The sequence below is a fragment of the Nomia melanderi genome, chromosome 5 (assembly GCF_051020985.1).
Source record: "Nomia melanderi isolate GNS246 chromosome 5, iyNomMela1, whole genome shotgun sequence".
Lineage (NCBI taxonomy): Eukaryota > Metazoa > Arthropoda > Insecta > Hymenoptera > Halictidae > Nomia > Nomia melanderi.
This window is the reverse complement of record NC_135003.1, coordinates 9,101,611-9,125,865: the sequence shown is the minus strand read 5'-3', so window position 1 is coordinate 9,125,865 and position 24,255 is coordinate 9,101,611. Positions and strand designations below refer to the sequence as shown.

The 24,255-nt window shown below is 43.2% G+C and overlaps 1 long non-coding RNA gene across 1 annotated transcript in view; it reads left to right on the top strand.

Annotated features, from left to right (window-relative positions):
* Positions 1 to 24,255, top strand: part of LOC116430821 (uncharacterized) — a 152,302-nt gene that overhangs the window by 48,467 nt on the left and 79,580 nt on the right. The window contains exon 3 of the long non-coding RNA XR_012998559.1: positions 4,459 to 4,677. This is a non-coding gene — a long non-coding RNA (uncharacterized LOC116430821). The remainder of the gene's footprint in view (positions 1 to 4,458; positions 4,678 to 24,255) is intronic.

The following is a 24,255-nucleotide window of genomic DNA, read 5'->3' as shown; positions in this document are numbered from 1 at the left end:
GCCAACAGTAAAATACTTGTTGTTCGAGCGTGGCGAGCGAACAGATTGAAACAAAAAAGGGGGTGGGAGCGGCGGGACGGGGGAGACCGAGAAAATGTGCGTTTGGCGGAGTGGGAATGAGACGGCCGCGAGTATTCCCGGGCAGGCGAGAGCAAAGTCGGACTTTCTCGCAGCCCAAGGCGTCGTTGCCCCGGTCCGCATCGGCGCGCTCTGTACTTACCGCGAAATGAATCAAGTCTCCGGTTCCAAGCCGGGCAGGTGCTTATTACTTACTCGTAGAGGGGCCCAGTTGGATGATACCGGGCGCCCCTCTTCTCTGCCCCCACTCACTCCCTTTTCTCGCATCGTTCCTTCTTATTTTCCGTCCATATATCCTCGCCGAGGAAACCTCCCTCGCCCTCCGGCATCGCTTCGGAACTCCTCCCGTTCGCGCTTCGAATACATACCTCGGAAACGGACTACGAAATGCTCCGTTCGCGTACACGCAGTTTCACCGATTATCGCCAACACGAGAATAATGTTCCTGACTCGGTTACGGAAAGTTCCCGCGGAAACTCTCCGCGGGTCCCCTTCGTTTCGATGTTTCCGCTGATACCAGGAACTTCTGCCGTCGCACGACCGCACTCGTTTAACCGTGCCTCACCTGCCCGCCTAATGGAGAGCGTTATCTTCGTTCGATTAGGACCTTCCGGGAGAGATGGTAGTTGTTATCGGATTGTGGAAACGGTCCCGATGATTTTTTTTTATGATGTTTACTAGAATTCATTTAGGTATTCCTTACACTGAGTTTCCGACAGTTTTGTAAACATCCCATATTCCTGTGATAAGAATAGGTTAGTTTGTTGAATATTTTAACGAAAGAAACAAAGTTCTTAATAATCCTCCTGTTCACGAAGCAGTTCATAACAGTCTACATTCATAGACTACTCAACCGCCTAATTATAAGTAGTGATAAGAACTACCGGAACAATCCTCCAGTTCTTTCACCCCGAAAACAACCAAAAACACGATAAAATCTGTAGCAACCAGTCCTAAACCGGAATCCCAAAGACTTTAGCTCCAAGCCAACCGGACTTTTCGGGACTTAGGCGATAGCACGGGTGGCGGGAGCAAGAAGTGTCGAGGACACCTAGATTATCTGTCTTATCCGGCAACATAGGTGTAAGCAGTTAATCGAACCGTTTTATGGGACAGCCGAAAGTGTCCGATCGGGGGTGTCTATGGTCCTGACGGAAGCAGCTTCGTCTTTACCGTCGCGACGATAGGATCTCGGTTCGGCTGGGGTCTAATACACGCCGGGTCGCTCTAATCTGATCCACGGATCGCCCGGGAACGAACCATTCGCGGTTATTACGCGCAACTACGTCGTCGATGGAAGACAACCCTGGCCCGGGTACCGGATGATACGTACGCGAGGCGTAGCCGACGTTATGGCCGCAACGCGGACGATAGTTCAAGAGATCGGAATCATACCCTCAGGCGGCACACGGTTCCAGGCCTCTCTGCTCTGACTCCCCAATTCCTCATACGAGCGCTCATCCGCAATTACACGTTCTTACGTGCCGCCGTTACGGCGCGGAAAAGACTTGTCGATTTATTAGAACGTTATTCAATTGCAATGTCGGCGAGGTAATGAAGCCTGAACACTTGCTCAGGAATTTAGCAGGTTGATGATGCATCTGGGAGTGCGGAATAATTACGCCGAGAACTCGTTATTTAAATGATCCTCAGATATGTCGGATAGAAGTTGTTTTTGAATAGTTAAATAATAAATTTGTGAAATATTTTTGTACCTTTAGGAATATCTGTGATATATATTGATATGCCGTGCATCGGGTGACTTAATTCCTTGATCGCGCCAATCTAGAGTATCAAAGAAAAAGTTGCGAATAAAATGTTATGTGACAACATTAGGTCGGATTTAGTTTAGCTTAGAGAAGAAGAATCGATACATAATCGTTAGAAACATTTGAATCATTGATTCAAAGTTTAAAAGTTCAAGTATCGACGTGCGTGTCATTCGCTAATGACAACTCACTGATCACCAATCACAAGCAAGCGACTTCGCGAATCACCCGGAACATCGATTCCATCTTCGCTAAGTAGTTTCCCTCCCACCCCGAAAACAAGCTTCCCGATGTCTATTCCACCCCTGAACGCAGCCTTCCCTCTGTCAAACTCTTCCCGTTCCCGCATCATTACCACAATTAATAAAACATCCGATCCCATTAACGTCGCGAACAATGCGACGTTCCATCGGCGGATACATTGTTCCGCGACGTCGGCGAAGACGCTTTGTTTTCCGACGCGGGGATCAAGATGGCGGATAGCACGCGATGATACGTCGTCGTCAATGTTCTAACAATTGGCTTGGGTGGGGGCAGGCGAAATGTTACGTACCCGCCGATGATTATCGTCGCGTATTAACCTAACGAAGCAGTGCCTTGAAGGGAACAGAAGGGCGGGCCTTGAAGTGTACGCCCGGCCTTGTGCATGTCAGTTGATCCTTTGAAACGGACGGTAGTTGTCGTAGGTCTTCCAGCGTGGATGCAGCCGGTATGCGCAAGGAGGGCATAAACCGAGACAATAGCCGCCTTAGGGCATTCGAGATGACCGCCATTAGGAGCGCGTCCCTCATCTCCCTCGTTCTCTTCTCCTCGTTCCTGCCGCCCTTACGGTTTACAAACGACCGGGCGAGCTCGACGACGAAATTTCACGTGAGCTCGCCGAATTGCGCGGATATTCCGCCCGCCGTCGGACACGGAATTTTCGAATTCAAAATAACTTATTTATACATACTTTGTCAGGGTACGAACTAGACCCTAATTATTGCACTTCGTGCCGTCTAAATTTATTGTCGAAGGACCACCCAATTTTACACGGAATGGGGCCGTAATGATGTGCTTGCAGGTTTACACAACTCTGATCTCGTCCAGCGTGGATCCGTCCTTTTATACATTTTTTGGATCCACGCTGGAGACAATTGACGATCGAAAAGACGACGGACTCTCTCCACGGTCCGCGCTGCTGCGCTAGGCTCGTAGCTGTCCGCGTCGAATGCTACAATCTTTTGTTCCATTATACTTTGTATGAAACTCCAACATACTTGCTTTCTATACTGTCTCTTAGGATCTCTGATGCCTTATTTGAAATTCTTGTTGATCTCCCGTGTCCGTTGTGGTAGATAAGTACGTATACTACCGCTGACAAATATATGATGAATTGTTGGATAATTGCTAATGTTCAATTTACTACTGTAATCAATTGTAAAATCGGTTTTCCTTTTTATTCTTTTTGTTTTTTATATTCTTCTTTAGTTGTATGTATGAATTGTGGAACTACTGTGAGGTTGAAAAGAAGGATAAAGAGACTTTTAAATATAAGATTTTGAAAAAATATAGGAATCGAAAGTACTGGAGAAGTCCAACTTAAAATACGAAAGTAGAACAGTAACGACAGCAGAGATAAATGTCGCTACCAATTTTATCGATAAGATTTCTACTGATTAATGACGTCTCCGTAACTTCAAAGGTATGAACGGGGTTGTTAAGGACAGGATCGGGACGGGCGTTTGTAGGGCAGTATTTCAATGGATTGCGCGCGATATATTGAGTAAAGAATTAACCGGAACATTGCGAAAGAGCCTGGAGGGGTTCACTTTGACGGCCAGCGACCGCCGTAGGGCGAATGATACGAACAAACTCGCACTGTATTATATTTCAATCACGTTTGTGCTGGCTTTGATTACTCGCGATTCGAGAGGCGACGATAACTGGGAGACTAACGAACGATCTCTCTGATATTATTGATCGAGTTGTCTAATTTTACACGTATTCCTCTCGCTCTTCCGTTGCACACGTTTTTTTTATTCCACTGGAATAAACTAGTGATCTTTTATAGAATTCTTTCGTCCAATTAAAACACACGGGGATTGGGTCGTGAGGGGTGAATGTTAGTTACAAAGAACTGAAATTAGATGAATAAGATGAAATTGCGAATTCAGGAAAATTAAAAGAACCGACGTACGTGTTCGTGGATTCTTTAAAAATATTTATAATCCATTTTCATTTAAAATTCATTTGTAAGAACCTTCAATTAACACTACTTAAATAATTTTAAATTACAGTCCCTTATATAATTATTTCTTTGATCACTTTCAACAATCTTTCCTTAAAAATAAGACAAGTACTATAACTTACTATGACACTACTTTCTTTTACAAACCTCAACATTAGAGCTATCCCCAAATTTTCAAATAATAACATGTGATTTCATATAATGCAGAAGCATCCAACTCGGAAGATGCACGAAAACGCTAGCCGCCGCGCAAGAGCTAATCCGCGGGGTAGGAAGCGCGCTTATCGGAAAGCGGCTTCTTTTAAACCTCCTGAATGGCCGGGGGATCCCCGTGTTCGCCGTTGCCTGTTTCCGCGGCTGCTCATTTTTGTTAATTCGCAGGTGAGAATGGTCGAGGAGGCGGCGTCCGGGAGAGAGAGAGCGCTAGGCATCAAGGAGCAACCTGGTTCGAGCCGTTTTTTTTCTCTCGTCCGACGGCATTTCCAGAGGGTAGAGGCTGAAGAGGGAGCCTACAGCGTGGATAGCCGAAACGACGTAAAAAAAACCGAGGGCATTTCCTAAAACCGGGAATCCGGGGTAGCGGCGGCCGACTCGTAAGAGGTAAGCCGATAGTCTCTCCTTCTCCCCGAACGCGGAACAATAGGGTAGATTTTCCGAGATCTGTTTTACGTCCGCCGCGTTACGTACATCCCCCCCTCGGCCATCCCTGCTTCCCTAGCGAACGGTAGCTCTCCGGGCCACGGCAGCTACCTATCCCCAGAATAAAATAAAGTAGAACCCGTGCGCGGCCGCCGCCGACCCCGCCGACGGGGTCTCGCTTTTTGCTCATAACAGCGCCAGCCCCACATCCACCTGTATCTCTTCATACACCCACTTTCATCGTTGTACCTGCTCCCGAGGATCCGAACGACGGCTTTTGGCCGAACATTTTCGTAGTTAAATACTGTCTCCCTCCCTCTTTCCCTCGACACCATTCATCCGCCACCCTTTCTTCATTTTTATCTCATCCTCTGTGCCTCTCTCTCCCTCTCTCTCTCTCTCTCTTTTGCCATTTTTTCCTGCGCTCCTCCTCAGTCCTTTCGCATTTTTTCTCTGTCTTTATCCCTCTTCACCGCTGTTTTATCTATCTTCGTTCCCCGTTTGCCACGGGATAGTCCCGATTACGGACGCACTTGTACGCCGACGAGCTGGCAAGATCCGTGGAAAGGGTTGCGGCGAGGAGGGGCCGGGTGGGAGAGAGAAAAGCAAGATCCGCGAGTATAGATTCGACATGGAGAGCACGCGAGCGAGTTTTTTAATCTTTCAATGGGCCTTCTGCGTTCCGGGAAGCCCCGCGTCCTCTCTTTCCCTCGCTTTTCCGCCTAACCCTGCTACCTCCGCTGTCTTCCTGCGCGTTCTCCCTCCCTCTCCGTTCCTCTCGATTCTACGAGGTCCCCTCTCGAAACTTCATCCCACTTTAACCCTCTACCTACGACCGTGCCTGTCTCTCGATATATTTACATATTTCCGTGATATTTCGCGACGTTAATCCCTGAGCCGTCCCTCCCTCCCACCCTCTTCACTCCGACGAGCACGAATTAAATGTGAAAACTCGCCTCCAGCTCTCTCTCTCTCTCTCTCTCTCTCTCTCTCTCTCTCTCTCTCGCTCTCTCTCGCTCTCTCTCTCTATCTCCCTCCTTTTTTTTGGCTCTCTCTTCAACGGAGGTTTATTGTTAAATTCGCGCTCGGCTACGGGCTTCCTCGCTCGACGATTTTATCTACGAGTTATCTCTCCCTCTCTTCCACTCCTCCTCCCAGTCTATATTTTTTACCGTTCGGTGTATCCGTGAGTATACCCGCGAATATTTTTTACCTGGCGAGGTACGCCGGTGACGTTGACGTCGCGTCCAAGCGACGCCAGTTGTCGTTGTCGTTGTTCTTCTCGTCGTTCTTGCCGATTCCCCCAACCCCGTCCTTTTTTTCCGTGCCGGTGACGCTTCCGAAGGAGCGCACTCGCCCGGACCGTTTATCCCCGTTTATTTTACCCGGTTCGACTTAAACGTTCGCCCAGTTGGCCAGGTGCTGCGGGGTAGATCGCGGTCCAGGACCATGGAAATCTGTTCGTGGACAGAGCCACCCTTGAGTCGTTTGCTCCCATTACTGATCCCCTCTGTGATTCTTCTTTCTTCCTTTTTATGGGGTGGATTTTGTTTTATGGTCGATTGTAGGCTGGTAATTATGGGTTTACGATGCGTTTGCTTTGAATTGTGAATCAGGAGAGCGCGGAATTAAATAGTTTTTTAAGCGTTGAATTTTCTTTGTTTCGGTGCTCTTCTATCTTTGTTTCGTGTTTCACGGTGGTGAATTGTGGCATGGAATTTACGGGGTGCAACACGGATTTTATTTCTTACTTGATTTTTATGAAGGATACTTTGGTTTACTTTATAATGTTCACGACGCGTGTATTAACCCATTTGCGTCATGCGGAAAAGTGGAAAATTGACTCTTATTACCAAAAATATTTTTATTGTATCAAAATAAAAATGGTTCAAGACGTATAGAAAATTAAAAACAAAGGGGCATAAATAAGGAAGTCATCATTTTATTTAGCACAATAAAGTTAATACACAAAGTTTTCGCAGTTCTTACATAATCTTCGTCGATTGAATTGAACATAGAAAGATATATTATGTTTTTTCGTATTCGCGTTAGAATTCAATGATCAGGGAAATGCAATTTATTAAAAAAATAATGGATCACTATTTGATATTATCTAAGATACCCATCGAAAATGTAGGTTGATGGAAAGAATTCTCGAGTAACGTTGTGCGTGTAGCTTCCCTCGACGTAGAGTCGCTAACGCAACCTCCTCCGGAAGGTAAAGAACATCGGTGCGCCGGAACTCACCTCGCGGTGAGATCTTTTCCATGAAACATGAGGTCCCACAGGGACGAGCTCCTAAAATATCGAGCACGTGTTCTTCAGATGGCAGCGTCTAGTTTCTTGCGCTGCTACATTCATTTATACACCGGCAACAAATATTTTAATAGCGGCAGTAATGTTTCGCGCTGCCCCATTAAAGAAAATATCTTATTCCTTGTCTTAATCAAATGATTCGGTCTCCATAATAGTATTTTTCGTGATAAAATGAAAAAATGTCTCGGCTTTAATTACATCCTTTATTATGGTGATGGACAAATTAATTTATTAATCATATTATGTTATGCATATATTACAGTAGAACTGAAAGTAGATTTTAATTTAAACTGTGCAAGTTTAATGTTCTAATGGAGTATGTTTAAGATGTACTCGTTTGCTAAGAGTATTTTCCTGTCATTATATTCTTGGGTTTATGTTGTACGTTGCTTCGACATTACAAAAATCTTTTAAGAACAAAGGCTTTAAAAGCTTTCAGAAAAACCCAAGAATATGTTCCCGCCTACGTAAGAGCGAGGTTTTTATAATTACAGACTGAAAATTCAACCTCAAAGCAGAACAAGCTTGTACCAGATGAGAAACAGAGTTTGAATTAAATAATACGAGAGCGTTTTTATAATTACCGAATCTCATTCTTTCGTACTACATTCATTTTCTTTCTCCTTCATTTACTTAGCTTATCTTTGATTCCCTTACTTAAATCATTTTCTCTTTCTTCTTCTTCTCTAATCATACATTTTTCTTGTTACTTTTCTCTTGCCTCATTATACTTCATATTTGCATCCTTTTCCTATTCCTCTCTGTAGTTGGCATTCATTGCTTCGTGCCATTATGTGCAACGTACATAATACACAACAAAGCACATATCCAAAACAATACTGAATTCTACGTTTGTTTAAAGTTATCAAAACACGCAATAGAACTTAATGAAGTCTTTAATTTTCTTTAAAACGTGCAGTAAACATTAACACAACAAATAAATTCTCTTCCACCTCGAATCTCTGTAAATTTTTCCATTGAAATATCATATACGAATGAGAAGTACACTCGATCGATAACAAAGATCTCCACCGCGAACAGCCGTTATCTGTGAATAGAAATAAAGTACGCGATAGTTTCGCTTATCCGGTGGGACAATTTCACGAGGACGTTCATTATCGTTCTTCTGCGTAATTCGGTTTTTAAGGATCGCTTTTTATTATCATATTTTTCCCGGGGTATCGTTGCCTTGCTTAAACATCCCGTGGATTAATTAGCCGTAGGCCGACGAGCGGAACAGAGCGAGAAGCTTGATAAAGCCCGGGGGCAAAAACAATGCGTATCGCCGCGAACGGGAAGGACGAGGGGGTTGGTGCGCCGTTGAATAAGAACCAGAGATTTATGTCCTTATTGACTGTCGGGAATTTCTCAAATTTTCGAGCGTCGCCGCACAGGGAGCCCGGAGAACGGCGAAGCTCGAACGAGCACAATTTCGAAGATTAAAACCGGCCTCGTGGCAACTAAACGCTCGCTTCTTACTTTTTCAATACTCGATACGGACGCGTCCGTTGCACGTGCACTCGCGCACACATACGCACACGTGTACTATAGGGGAATATGCGAGAGTCGCGGCATAATTACACTGCACGATTGTTCGAGGGTAATTGAATCGCGAACGGGCCAACAATAAGCAAATTATATTTTCGAAAGTGCTTTGCTCGTCGTTTTAGGAAGTTAACCGCCGTGAAAAGGATTGAAAAGCCGTCGCTCGACGAAAACCGAGCCAGTAATTCGCGTCTTTTTCCGCGGCGACGGGCGGCGCGGATGGAAAATATAAAAACGAGGACAGGGGGAACGAAAAAGGGAAAGGGGAGGTGAAAGAGAAGGGAGCCCGCTCGAAAACTTGTATTTTCCTACGGCTCTTTTCATCGACCCCGTTCCGTGCGATGCGGGTCTCAAAGTCGAAGGGGAAGGGGAAAAGAGAGAAAGAAACGCGACAACAAGAACTACAACCACGACTACGACAGCAACAGCAACAACAACGACAACAACAACAACAACAACAACAACAACAACAACAAGAACGACGACGAGGAGGGAACCGGGTTCTTTTCAAACTCGGCTTTATTTTGCGTCATTCAACCGGCCGACGAGTTACCGCTGTTTCACTTCCGGCCGATGATTGCACACCGGAATGAACATTTTGTCCTTTCCAATTCATAAACTGAAAATCCGCGGTACTGTAGACGGGCGGAAGAGCCCGGCCCTTTATCTGTTTGTTTCATGAAACTATCAACCACTTGCCGGTCCAAGTAGGATAGTAAGCGCAGGAAAAAATGACGGATAATGGGCTCGTTTAACGTTTCAATGAGAAATATCGCTGTTCCGTGTTCACGGCTAGACGGCATTAGACACCAAGACCGAGGCTGTTCGAACAGCCATGTACATATATTTACTGAGACGAAAAGGTTATTGAACGAGTGATTGTAAGTGCTAATAGTTGGACTGATTGTCCTATTTGCCTAATTTTACAAATAGCGGGAGGTATGGGGTAATTTAATAGGCGAACACGAAGTTTCATGAAAACAACGGAATTTCTAGATAATAAGATTTCCAATTTTGTAAAGAGAATTAACAACGGATTTACGTAGAAACAGAGTTATCGTTATTGAAAATTCAATGAATAATTCGTTTCGCTTCTAATCAAATCGAATCAAATCTATTCTTATTCCAATAAATATAATCTTATTCCAAGAAATCAGAATGAATAACGAGACTGCAAAGTAAAATAACATTAGAAAAAATTCTATCTCCATATTTAGCGATTAGAATTCTAAAGAATTTATAACCAATATATAGCATAAAGATTCATACTATTCTAATAAAAGTATCAGAAATGCATAAAAAGATGCAAACAGAGCGAGAAAACCAGGAGATACCGCTGGAGATGATTTTTCGAGGCGTCCGTCGATCGAAGTAGTAACAGACTGATCGGGCCGGCTGTTCGTTCGGCTTTCGCCCGGTGACGGGGATCTGATAAAGGGGAGGATTCGAAGGACTAGCCGAGTCAAAGAGCGATCTCCCGTTCGCCCCCGGTTTGCAAGATCGAGTTGAGATCTCCGTCCCGCAAACACGGGCGATATCGATTCCCCCGAAGCGAACAACCTGAACGAGGCCTCTACGAGTACGCTCGATTTACGAGCGATTCGACGATAACGAGGAGACGAATGGAGAAGACAACGAGATAAGATGAGATGCATGAGAGCCATCCGGGGACCCATAGAGACTTCGTTAACGAGATTACTACAAGCCCGACGGGTTTACTACGACCTGGATCCGGGTCGAACGGTAAAACTCCACCACCTGTAGTACGCGACGCGTAATCACGCGAACCGCGATTCCGATTTCGCGACAACTTATAACGAGTATCGCTCCCGACCGCGTCGCTCATTTCGAACTCGTTATGGTCGCCAACGCTGGAGATAGATAAGCTTTTTGTTTGAAGATTTTTTGTATAGGTGTCTCTTGAATTATGCGATTAACGCGTTGACTATTGATTCAGAAGTTGTAAAAGTTCTATGGTTCTCATAACGTGTTACTATGAAAATGGATTTTGAAGTGTAGATAAGGAGTTGGGTTGCCTGTAGGTACACGATTGATGTAGCAATCAATGGGCAATTGAACTTCATTCGATTTTTGGAACAATGTTTCATGATTTTGACGATGTTATATGATCTTGCTATGATCTTTGATGATAATTACTATTTTTTAATCCCGAAAATGGTAAATTACGATTAAGTTTATCGATACGCATGCTATTCCTTTCCAGTACATTTCTCGAGAATACAAATCCAAACGTCATCGAATTACAAATTCAGATCTCCAAAGCCACGTGCTGCGAAATCACCGTCCAACTCGGATCCACCGCCAAGAGAAAGAACGTTAAAAACGAGCAGAACTCCGTGATCGGTGTATCCGCGAACTTACGTCGGACAATAGCTACTCGAAAACAATGGTTGGCGGCGTATTAACTAAATCGCGGAAAATTCTCCCGGAGGCGGTGCGCGCAGCGTGTCCTGCTGCGCGATTCAAAAATAAAAGAAAATAACTTCGGTCTACGGTTGGATCCTCGGGCCAGCTCGGATATCATTGTTGGATAGAAACGGGGCTCACGGCTTATTAGAATAATACGGTCGCAGCGGATCCTGGGGAGGGACGATGGCCGGCTAAATACGGAGGTAATTGTTCGAGGGATTGTTGTTCCAGGTTATTCTTATGTAAATCTTGACCAAACCTTCCGTGAACGGATAGAAAGGAAAGAGACAGAGTTAGCGGGCCTGGTACTGGGAAAAGGGGGTGAAAAGTGGAAACGGCGAGCGCCTACGAATATTTGCACGAGGTAATTATTTCGTCCCCGGAGGAAAGCCGGATTTCCGCCGGGGAGTTTTCCACGTGTTATTTTGCGCCACGGCACTCGGCCTCATTATATAAGCCATTGTTCTTTCCCTTAGCGCCTCGCCGACTTAACTCTGTCCCGTGAGCCGATCCAGCCGACCTGTCGGCCGACCGGCCGGCGCTCCCTCGCTTAAAGGGCCATTTTATGCTTTTCGAGTACCTTTTAACACGGGACCCGCTCTAAGCCCGATGACAAGATAATGACGTAACGTATGACGCTCATGTGACTGTTTAACCTTTTTCTAAGCTCGGGTGTCTATTGTTTTCGGGACAACAGCGCGGCGGGGGTGTAGATTAATTATGCAGAGATGGGGTGGTTTGTTCGAGTTGGAGCACGAAACGTTTGTTAAGGACAGGTTTTTGAAGATTCAGTGGAATATTGAGTGTATGTAATGTTTATTCTTGAAGTTGTATGGTTTTGTGGAGAGTAAGGTTCTAAAAGTTACGAATTCAATTTTTAAGCTTTTCAAGGAAATAATCTTCTATGCTAATTAACCTGAGGAATACAAGATGAGTATAAGAAGAAATGATTTCACGTGCATTACTCAAGGTCACAATGCATATAATTTTGTACAAAATATTTTTATAAATATTTCAAAGCACCACATTTATTTCTTAACGAAGAAGATGACTTAGCATTCTGCATACCGAAGTTTTTCTGTATGGAGGTTTAGATTACGATACGTAAGTGACGATAGTAGCATTAGTCGGATATTCGGTTGCGTGCAGCGTTGAAGTAGTCAGTTGCCGTCCGTCAGTCACGTGGGTTATCCACTGCCGTAGGTGGTTAGTCTACGACTTGTGCTCAAACGAGCAAAGTCGATTACCTTGGCCCTTACGTGGGCCGCCGGAAGCCAGTTGGACATCAAAGTGCCGCGTCTGGTTTCCTGGGTAATTAATTCCTGCCGCTGGCTGCCAACTTTCATAGAAAGCATCAGTAACTGCCTTTCAACCGGGCATCATTGTATCAACGCTGGAACGAAAAACGAGACGCTAATTCGATCAATCCATTTTCACGTCGCATCGGCGTAAACAATGAAACGGACTTCTTTCATACATGGTCATATTTTATCTTTTGATTTTAATTACGGTGAAACCTCAATAAATAATTTCGGAGTTAAACATTTTCAGTTTAAATAAATTTATTATTCTTTCGCGAAACAATGATATGATATCATGAAACATGCAAAAACAGTAAAATGATATTATTAAATTGTTCACGTTTTACGTGGACCGCGGGATATTTTATTTTTATCAGAATGGGATGCGTGGATTATAAATACGAACAGGTTCCCTGTTAAATTACGGAATATAAGAAATTGTTATTTCTACGGCTTCATTTATTTGTTACTGTGTTTGTTAGTGCATTTGTTATTCTGAAAATAATTGATTATAATATGTTTTTCTTTGTACGTTTGAATATATTTTAAGTATTGATTCATAAAAGGATGTCACGTAGAAACACGAATGGCAAGCGTGCTTTCTCTCACGTGACATATGTGTCCGGTTGTCATGACAGAGTTGGTCCGCTACATATACGTGTTAAACTGTTTACAAAACCTTCACCGTGAGTCTCACTTGTTATACGCAGACAGCCAATATTTAAACATGCATGAATTGTAGTAATATCTAAAATGTAGGCAAGAGATATATCTTTAATAATTTATATTGTGATACAGTAGAATACACTTGTCCATATCGTCGATTGTAAATTTATTCTTCTGGTTTGTTACAATCAATTCATTTCGGGAGAGATATTTTATTTTCTTAACATCCTCCTCGATGTTTACCAATTCTTTCGCTCAATCTGTCACGCATCGTGTCATTTTCATTTTTCTAAAACATTCCAGATTAAAATCAATTGTTTCACACTTCAACAGAATACGATACACAATCAGCTGCACATACAAAGAAGCATATTCTAATCAAATTATTCTAACAAAAGAATTCATTCTCCAACTCCCAACGAAAAAGCAGACTTTCCTCCGATTCGCAATCCTCCAGCGACTTCCCACGGAAAAGCGTAACCGCAGTCTAATTATAAACCAAGGTGTAAACGCAACGCGAGCGGAAAATGGGTTAGCGTCATTATCAGCGGGGAATCGACGCATGCGTCATAAATTTGTCACAGGCTCGTGGTTCCCCGTTTTGGGAACAGTATCTTCCACGACGGAGATACGTGGTACCGATGTCGGTCCAGGATCGACGTGGCCGGATGAAAACGAAGATCACCGTGCGGGGAATGGCGGGGAAAGGTGATTACTAACGTCATGCAGGTGCATTAATAGATTCCATTCTCGGGGTCGAGAGGGGGAGCGCAAAGAGAGAGAAATAGGGAGTGAGAGATAGTGAGAGAGTGCAACGGGTACAAAGGGGGATGGATCAAGGGAATGGAGTGCGAACGGCGAGGACATGGGACCAAGCAGGTGAACAGAATCGCCAATCACGAACGGCTCTCCAGATGGTCTTGCGTCTCGCTCCTCCCTGCTCGAGCTTACGGAGGTGTGGTTTGCACCTGCGCTTGCGCTGCACGCTCCGCCTCCCGCACCTGCGGCTTTTCCGCGCTTACACGTACGCTTTCCGCGGCCGGGCGGTGGGGCACCGGCATAGCCGGACCAGGGACCACGAGGTTTCGGCCGGCCGCCAGTAACGTCTGGACCGCACCGTCTGAATCTACTGCGACTGGTCGGAACGCTTTTCTGGTCCTGGTCTTTCAGGATCGTTCGTATGGAGTCATACCATAAATAATGCAGGCTTTTGGTACATTCTTTATTTTTCATGATTTCGATACACGAAACCTTTTCTAATTTAAAATGTGTTTTCCTTTGTTCTCTATAATATTCTATATTTTTGGTAGACTTTGATTGGATCTCTATTAAAATTCACTTGAAGAAAAGTACGGTAAACGCGATTGGAAAAACCGCATTATTAGGGATGATGCAACATTTTTAATGCTACATTATGCTTCTTGTTGATTTTTAGATGTTTTAATGGATTCTAAGGGTGAACGGATTAAAATCCTGCGATGAAAGGAGCAATTTAATCGATTGCTTCGTAAGCAAGAGCTAGGTTTATGGTGCAGATTTGAAACTGAATTTGATGAGTGTTAATGTTGTTTTCTTTTTAGGTTGAAATGGAATGATGTCTTTTTGTTATTGGTTTTTAAGTTTTTGAGTAAATACAGGTTTACGATATATGTAGAACTACCCTTTTTTGAGGGAGTATTGGGGATAATGGAAGAGTAGTGAGGGCAGTTACGAAAGGAATTGTAAGGCACAGGGTTAGTGGAAAATAATTCCTTCCGTTCGTCCTAATAAACAATGTTTTAGGACGGGAATTTCTGATATGCATAGGCATTATTTTGAATTAGTTTTAGTAGTGTGTATCTCCAGACTCTTGGTATCGATATCTTATGATCAGCTATAACAAAACTTCGATAGAATGGAAAAATAGCGTTAAGAGTGAAGCGTATTATTTAAGACTTCAATTGACCATATTCAGTACACTCTTAATCGCAAAGTAGTCATTTTCTATTCGAACATTAAAATTAACGTTCTCAAACATTTCAACATACAATAATACCTTACGAACAAGTGGATTCTTAATTCTTTCAAAGAATTACATTATCTTAACAAAATTCCCATTACAAACTGTTTCGTAAGATAACAAAGCGAATACAGCATTTCAATTGTACCCTCACGAATAACTCACACTATTACAGAAAATCAAACTCAAATAATTCGTGCTTCCATTATCAACCTAACTATCCCTGAGAATAACATCACAAAAAAAACCTAACCAAACCCTAGAATTATCGAATCATCCGAGCAGATTACCAGCGATCAACCAGAGAAACGTGTTAGCGCAACCTCGTCAGTCGTCGTCGATAGAGCGATTCCGAAGACCGTCGGCATTGTCTCACGAATCGCATGAAAGTTTCACCGTGGCGTTTAGGGGACACAATAGCGCGGATATTCAGAACTATCCCCCGAAGTAACAGACAGTGGAAATGGATCGTCTTTCCCCTGAATCGTTGCCCCCACCGCGGCGGCGCGCATTTACGCGAGCGGCGCGGCACCGGTAGGGTTGGGTGGTCGGTGGTCGCGTGGGATGGGGTTGGAGGAGGGGGATGGAGAAAGGGTCGCGTTTTCAGGCGGGTTCCGCTAGATGGCACGGGCTCTTCCTTAGGCGGTCCGTCGCAGTCGCTCCGCGCCGGCCAGATCGTGTGGTTGTCCATCTCAGCTCGAAAAAAGCCCGCCAGCTAGAGCAGGCGAGCACCGACATCGCGCTGCCAGCGTCTGTACAGAAATCCCGCCCAAAAATTTCGCCGGGAAGGAGCAAGGAATCCCGGTCGAACCGTACAATCACGAGCTAAACCAAAGAAACAGCTTTCGAATCAGGAGAGAAAACTCGAATCGAGAAGACAAGCACGCACGCAGGCAGTTCGGAGCGCAGGTCCCGGTGTTTCCGGTTCCCGGCGTTCAGTCAGCCGCGGGCAGGCGTCGCGGTGCCACGTGTGCGTTGTCCGCGCGACGTACTATCGGCGCGCGCCGTGAACCACCGGTTTAACTCGCGCTCTGTCGCGAGCTGCAAAGACTCTGCGTGAAAACGTCGACGTCAAAGGAACGGTGACTGAATGAATGATGCCGAGTAGAGACGAAAGGACTGGGATCCTGGATCCTTGAGAATCTCTTGTCTCTTGTCACCTTCTACGTCTTTCTCCCTTTTCTCCTCGCGGCTTGATCCCCATTGGACAGCTTGCTCGTGATCGCCACGTGGTCGTGTTTCCGCGATCGATCAGCGCCCCGGTTGCATCCTCTAACAGGCTCGAGAAAGAACGTGCTGCACGCAATTCCCGCGAACGAGATTAAGGAGAGAGAGAGAGAGAGAGAGAGAAATTGAGAGGGACGGACAAAGGTAGAGGGAGGGAGAAAAAGAGAGAGAGAGGTAGAGAGGGAGGGAGAGGATCACTCGGATCACTGGTGCTGCTAGGAAAACGTCCTGCCAGCCAGAGTGAGTACCCTTGTCACGATGAACAAACTTGTAGCATATTGCCTTGCATCACCCCATCTCCCGCACCCCGTCAGTCACCCTCGCATCCCCCCTCCGTGGTCTTGCCACACGGCGATTGTCGATGGTCCTTGAACTTGCTTTTGCCGGGGGAATGCGTAGGGTAGGTCTTCTTTGTTGCGTTAGGCTGCGATACGGAACCCTTCGTTTCCAATGTTTGTACAGTGTGTATCGTTTCAGTTTCTCAAAACAGAGAAATAAGTTTGTCCTGTTTGGTCCCGTGTTTTTGTAACTTACTGTTTTCATTTCTTCTTTTCTCTTTTGGCTGACCTTGAGTCTTCGAATTTCGGCATGATGTTTGTTTTTGTTTGTTTATGATAACGGTTGCGGTTTTGGTTGGGGAAATTGTATGGTTTGCGCCACTTTGTTGAATTCTAGATTAATTACTTTAAGGTGAATGGAAATTTGTGTAGTTTGGAATGAACCTATTTGAATATTTTTTATGTTGATGTTGCTTGGATAGTTCATAAATTTTTATTAAAATTTTGGAACTTGAATAACAAATTACAGTATGCGATATGTGTGTAATGGTCCTAAAATTCGATTTATTTAACTAATAAAAATGAAGATCATATAGATATTGATATTAAACAGAAGTGCAGTACACAATTTTGACTTGTAATCATGCTACAGAATGTTACGAAAGATAACTTCATACTATTTTAAGTCACAATGCATAATTATAAATTATATACATTATTCACTGTTCTATATTAAAAATTAATTCTAAAAAGCTAGCGACAGGGAATAAAATTTCGAATGAATCAGTTTTCAATTGTATTCATCACATATAATTGATTCCTCGAAACCAACAGAAATTCATAAAAAAAATGAAAGATTACTTTTGCCACATAGATTACAACAAATTTCTAGTCGATATTCAAATTATAGGTTATACGTAATAGTTACAAGTTTACCTTCACTTACATCACCAAATCGTTTCCACGATAAGAAACGATTGAACGTGTTGCCCGAAGTTACCCAACCCATTTCAGAGTTTCTCAAAACGCAAGCGAAAGCGCCCAGATTTCAGTTGATCCGTTCAGGCCCGGGCGAAAACACATTCGCGGGGTAGTCGTAATCATCGCGGGGAGGAACCGCCCCAATTTCTGCGAACTTTCCACCGTAATCGAATGAAACTTTCCGCGTATATACCGGTGCCGAAATTTCGCAACCTTATCGTCCCTTTAGCGGTACGCCATCGATCTAATTGCATCGATTGTCAGCAAACCGCGCGAATAGAGAGATAGAGGGGGAGAGATAGAGGGTAAGAGAAACAGAGAGAGAGAGAGAGAGAGAGATGGTGCGGGATATGGGGAGGGTGGAAGACTGGAGCAAACCCGGGCTGCCGCGTGCGCAGGCTTAGCCCTTTAAATGACTTAGCAGACAATTTGCCCATTAACTCAGCCGGTCTCTACCCGTAATGGAAGCCATTGTTCGACCTATCTTGTCAGTAATACACGGCTCCCTCCTTCGTGTGTGGGTGGGCGTTCGCGTGCGCGTGTTACAGGTATGGGGTCGTGTGCACGCACGGGGACATCGGGACACTCGTGATATCGGCTAGCCTACATTGTGCGTCAAGATGAGATCGTCTCATTATGATTACGTTAATTAATCTAACGCATTACGGGCTGATAGCCCCCCTAAGAAGGCTTTCCCTGGCACGGCAAGGGGATCAGGTGGCGGGAAACGACCTACGTTGGTCCGGATCGAAGGATTTCGATGACGTTTTCTTTAAAGAATTGTTCCTCCTTTATCGACGACTTTCTTGAATTTACAATTGCTTCTGGAATATTCATTGATGTTGAATATTATGGAATTAATGTAGTTTCGGTAAAATTGTAATTGTAGAAACAGTTAAAGTTGGATGTTTTCAAGGTGCCATTTTTTTGCCAGGGAAAGTAAATTTTTGTTTTAAAGTTCCCGGGAAGTAATAGCTATATAAACTGAAGAGAATTGGTTTTCAATAATTTTTAGTGCAAATTTTATTTTATCTTTTTGTGGTCGGGTAATTGGAAATACCGAAATGCCATTACTTACTTCGATCCAAACCGCGGTGCGCTATGAACAATGCCAATTCGATCTTCACGGAATCGGTCAGACAAATTGTGGCGCGGTTTTTCTTGGAAGTAATGGGCACACTGTGTATTTTACGCGTTTACAGAAAACTTCAATCTGCAGAAAGTAGTGGAACGAAAACCTTAATGAACGTTAATTAACGTTCTTATTTTATTTTCGACTCGATGGGACTCTCAACAGGGAAAAGAAAGTTTTATTTGATGAAAACCTTGTAGCTATCTTTTTAGAAGTGTAAATTCACGTTAACGTTCCATCAAAATGGAATAATACAATACTTTTTATAAATAGTTCACAAATCTTTCTTTTTTCAGTGGATATTATAGGTTTGTAATTTTTGTGTATGCATGAAATATGTGGTCCAATGAAAATGAAACTCTTAACAGGAGCACCACTTCATTATTGTGTCTGTCCATGACTGTTACATTCTACTCGTGGTAATAGCTTCATGTGTCAACAGCCTTATAATATTACTCTCTGTGTATTAGTCCTATATAAATCCATGAAAGAATGAAAATACAAGACACGGTACTATCATCAATGTGACCCGGACGTAGAATTAGCCAGTCATAGGCAAACACGCCAGATATTCTCATTTAAGAGTACAAGTAGTTATTCAACTTTCTAATCACACACTGCTTTCAATTTCAATATGCTATTCAACTCCAGAACGTTATTAAAATTATTAATCACATGCTTCATTCAATAATAAAATCTTTAAGCGTTGCATGGTTGTTAAAAGGAACAAAGATAGATAATAAATGCTTCTAAATATGGGTAACACCATAAAAATATTACGTATTCCTTTATCTTATTTATCAACATTACAAAAATGTATATGGAAGATAAAACATTATATATTAATTTGTAGCCACTAACAACTTACTATCTAAAAAATCCTTATCGAAAATATATGATCACTGAACAAGCAAATTAAAAGTTACAAATAATCCAACTAATAAACATATATCGTTATACAACTGATATCACATTTTCATAAGTACTCAGTTGTCAAAACAACAAAATAATGTCCACGTAGTTTCATCACAATTGCAACTGTGCACTATCAAAATTGAGAAAAGATGGCAACCGCCATTAGTAGCCTTGCGCGGTTTTCCTTAACCGGGTGAACCGTTCGAAAACTTTCGGTGGGAAGCGTGGCCGGATATCGTCGGAAAATATTGCGGGCCGATGTAATTGCAGGGTGCATGGGGCTCCGACAAGATAGTGCGTCAAAAGGCAGCCGTGCATCAGAGCAGGCGCGTCGGAATCGATGTATTCGTGGCTCTTGAGTGTCTTGCATCGAAAACCCGCCGGTTTCTATTCCCCGGTTTTTTCACACTATCATTGAGAGCTGCAGGAGAGGAAGCCGTAGCGAATCAGGGAAAGGGACGAGGGAGGGCTTGCATTAGCGGGAATCGTGCGACGATGGATATGAGGTACCATTTTATTGGTAAAACGTCAGCAAGTATCGGCGAACCTTTAACGACATCTCGATGAAATTTTTCTCCGTGCATCTTCACTCCTCTTTTCCTCTTTTTTTTTGCTGTTGTTTATCGTTGAATAGTTTCGAGCGGAGAGAGAGAGAGAGGGGGGTTGATAGCGCGAGAGAGAGGCGATGTGATTTATTTGGAGGAAAATATACATCGGCTAAAAAGAGATTTCGCGAACCGTCCGAGTACGTTCACCGGTGCAAGTCCATTCTCTTTTTGCTTTCATTCCGCGCCATTTTCGGATCGGTTTTTTCTCTCTTTTTCTTTTTTTAGGAAAAACCGTTTTCGGTTATGGCGGTTGATGCATCGCCACGGTGCCCGGCGTCAAATTTTACAGAAAAATCCTGAGTGGACGGAACTCCCGATACAATTCCGCCATTGTGCCCGGTCAAAACGATAGCTAATGCCCCGACGCGCGGCCAGGTGATTGAAAATCGGTCCGGAAATTCCCCGCGACCGTGTTTTATTTAATGCGCGCGCCACGATTATGGAATCGCCCCCGTCTCGCTCGATCGAACGGGAATCGAAAACTGCCTAGCCGAACTGCTGCGAACTTAACGGTTCTGTCGGAGTTTGATGCCTTCGTTCCGCTCGCCGCGATATCGTTCTGGCAGGTCGTGTCCAGTTAATTGCTCAACCCTTCCCTCGGGGTGCGTCTGCACGAAAAACAGACGTTTCCGGCGGGCCTACACTGTGTTACAAACTTCCCGACAGTCTACTTTAATAATTGTTTAAAGGTCCGTTGCTGCCCGAACATTGAAACGTAAATTGAATCGAGGTAATTCATTTGCATCTGCAAAAATTGGTAATTTCGATGTCGGAAAATGATGAAACAATTTGGAATGTTTCAATTAAATAATTTTTTTTGTTGCGTAATGTACTACACGAACGATAGCAGCAGTAAGAATTCTTATATTTTTGAGAGATAATTCATTTCACAACCGAATACGATTTCACTGTATACGAAATGGCTTTTTTTGTACTTTCTCAGTCTAGTAGTAATTAGACTACGAGCCTTTATGTACGAACAGCAGATGTTACTGAATATTCTAGCAGGGTAACAGTTTCAGTAAATCTTTATACAGATGAAATATTTTGCAATTAAAAGTCCTTAAATTAAGGCTTGCTCATTAGTACTTTAAACTTATCTGCAAATGTAACATCCACACCCGAAAGTTTTTCCGCTGCATACATTCATCGTTTTCCAAAGAAGTACTAATGAAATTTTTGATGGTATTAAATAGAATTAATACACGAAACAATGGTTAGAATTGTTTTATTTCAATATTTCAGGTCTATGTCATATAAAATTTGATATTGAATATAAACAGAATGTTACAATTTCTGTGTCAAACCGGCGACTGTCAGTCGCTTTTCGAAAGGGTTAAAATACACGAAGCCAGTGAATGACGTAACGCAGCCGATAATCCGGTCAGAAAGGCGTGAGCCAAAAGAACCGGAATGTCTAGGCGGAAGAAAGTAGTCGTCGAGCGACTCTCGCAAGCATCCTCGGGTTGCGAGGACTCGCGAACTACGGAACTCTCTCGGTGGAAGGTGAGTTGCGATGGTGGGGGTGTTCCGGCGCCACCGGCGGGCGCAGAAGGCGCGAAAACGTCCTGCCGCGATTAGGCTGGCAGCTCGTGGCAGGAGGTGGCACAGGACTAAGCTGGTGGCGGCGCCGATCACCGAGAACACGAAGCCGGAGGATGTGGAGAGGAAGAAAGAGAGAGAGAGAGAGAGAGAGGAATGTTGCGAGCCTGGTCGGCGCGGTCCTTGAACGGCCACGGAACAAAGAGGCAGGATAAGCCAGGAGAGCTGAAGAAGGACATTAGCACGCCGGCTAGAGCCACGAAAGTGTGTCAAGACGCGATGATCAGGATTTTTTCTGATTTCCTTGATGTGAATTCCTTTGTTAATCGAACCGTGGTAAATGTAGTTTATAATATTACATTAAGCACAATAATTCATTACCTTTTATTGAAAATTTTAGTTTTGCTCAATAGATTTCATTATTCCTGAAGCCTATAAACAATAAACTTCGACACTCGATAAAATTATCTGGGATTATAATGATTTATTTTTTAAGCTTCTTTGAGTAAAAATATTCATTTTCGCTGGGGTAACAGGGATTTTATGATATTAATATTAAATTCGGGGTAATTAACGAATTGGTTTTATAATTGACGCTTTTTAGCGTCAATTTCGGATTCACGCGTTTTCTGTTATTACAGATTAATGCTTCTTATCTGTGAATTCTTTATATTAGAAAATCCGAACGATAACAATTATTCACGAGGAAATCCAATTAATAGTCAAATTACAAATTTATGTTTCAGTATTAACAATGAAACGTTAAACGTTATGCAATGGAACGGTTCGATCGATTGTCACTCATGAAATCCTTCAAGATTCAATAAGTTACCGGACTAATTTAATTCCCGTCGAGAGCGGATCGTGGGCCGGCATTGTCCGAAACCGTTTAAGAATTTAATAGAATGTAACTAGAAAATTATACGGGTTTGATTTTCGGGCTGGGGTCTGGCCGGCGCGTCGGGTCCCGTCACGAAGACGGCGTGAGGGTGAACGAGAAGTTCGCGAATCAAGATTCTTCGTACAGCGTTTATTGGATCGTGACAAGTGGGGAATGGGTGGAGGGGCACGAGAGCGATGAAACGCGAGGGAGAGAGGCTGGGAAGGGCAGAGGGCACCGGCACTCCATGAGAGAAAAGATGAGCAGCTCTCATTAAAAGTCGAGTATTAATATTTTAACGGCCGCCCGTCGGTTGGACGGAATTACGGTGCCCAACTGAATTTCCATTTCGATACTTTTCGTCTTTTATTTCTCAAAATTGGACACCGTTTGCGTGGCCCGCCTAACCTTCATTTAATTTTCAAATCGTTACACAGTAGAGACTTTGTACGTCCCTAGACTCTGTACAGTAAAGATATACGAGAAATAGATAGTTTAAAATTGAACGAATTAGATATTAATTATGACTCCAAGATGGGAAAGCTCGTTAACATTAATTCGGTGAAAGGAAAGACCACTTGGCACGAATAGACCCCGTTTACTTCTTAAAGAGATGAAAATACTCAGAATAATTTAACAAGCATAAGGTTATCCAGTTTGCAATTAGTATTTTTCGTGGAAGGAAAATAAGGGAGTGGCGTTATTTGATTAATCTTCTATCGAAACGTATATTGATATATGAGAAAAATCATTCTAAATCTTTGTTTACGTTCATCCGGGATAAAAGGAGTGTACTAATCCGGGGATCGTCGATCAGTTATTATTACTGTCGCTTCAGCGGGAAGGAACCAAAAAAAAAATGGCGCGATATTTAGAGAATTATGGAAAGGAGGGAAGAAATTGCGGTGAGTGCAATCGATGGATGAAATGATGCGATAATGATGTTACAGATTGACGGGTTGAGCAAAGCGACAGGTGCGCGAGTGCACCGCGTCGTTGCTCCTCTGGGACTTTACGAAAGCAACGCTTGTTTCTGTGACGCTTGAGCACCGCTGCGTCCGCTCATATCACATCCGGGATTAATATTAAATTTCACACGATGAGTGCAATTTCATTACATCGCTCCAGCGGCTTTCTGCTGTCTCGTCAGTGTCGTTTCACGATCTTTCAGTTAAACCACATTTGTCGATCTCTAAATAAACTTTTTTTCGAGAAATCTGTCACTTATCTTCGAAAGAATTGTTGCAACTAGAATCTTGTCTGTCATGACACTCCTGCGTAGCCAGTTGTTGCATAATTTCTAACATGCTTCGTTCTGTGATATTTTTGAATAGGCTATTAATTGCATTATGTGTTTTACCGTAAATAATAATTAAAATATAATTGTAATTGTTTTATATAAAGTTCACATCTTTTGTAGTTTACAATTATTTGCTTCTTTAATGATTAGCATCTAAGAAAGTTCAAATTCATAGAATTGTATGGGACATTGTGTACTTTAAGAATGTCAAAAAGACAGTAATACAAGGAATTGTGTTGAAATGTTTAATTTAGAGGTCGAATCACGTATAGACAGACAATCAAATTCCTACGATGTATTTTGAAGGTGCCACTTCTTGACAATCCATTTTTATCTGTTTCTCTAGAGATATAAAGGAAAGAAAGGGTTTTTATCCTGTGAGAATATCTTGGTATATAAATATACTGGAATATGTTTAC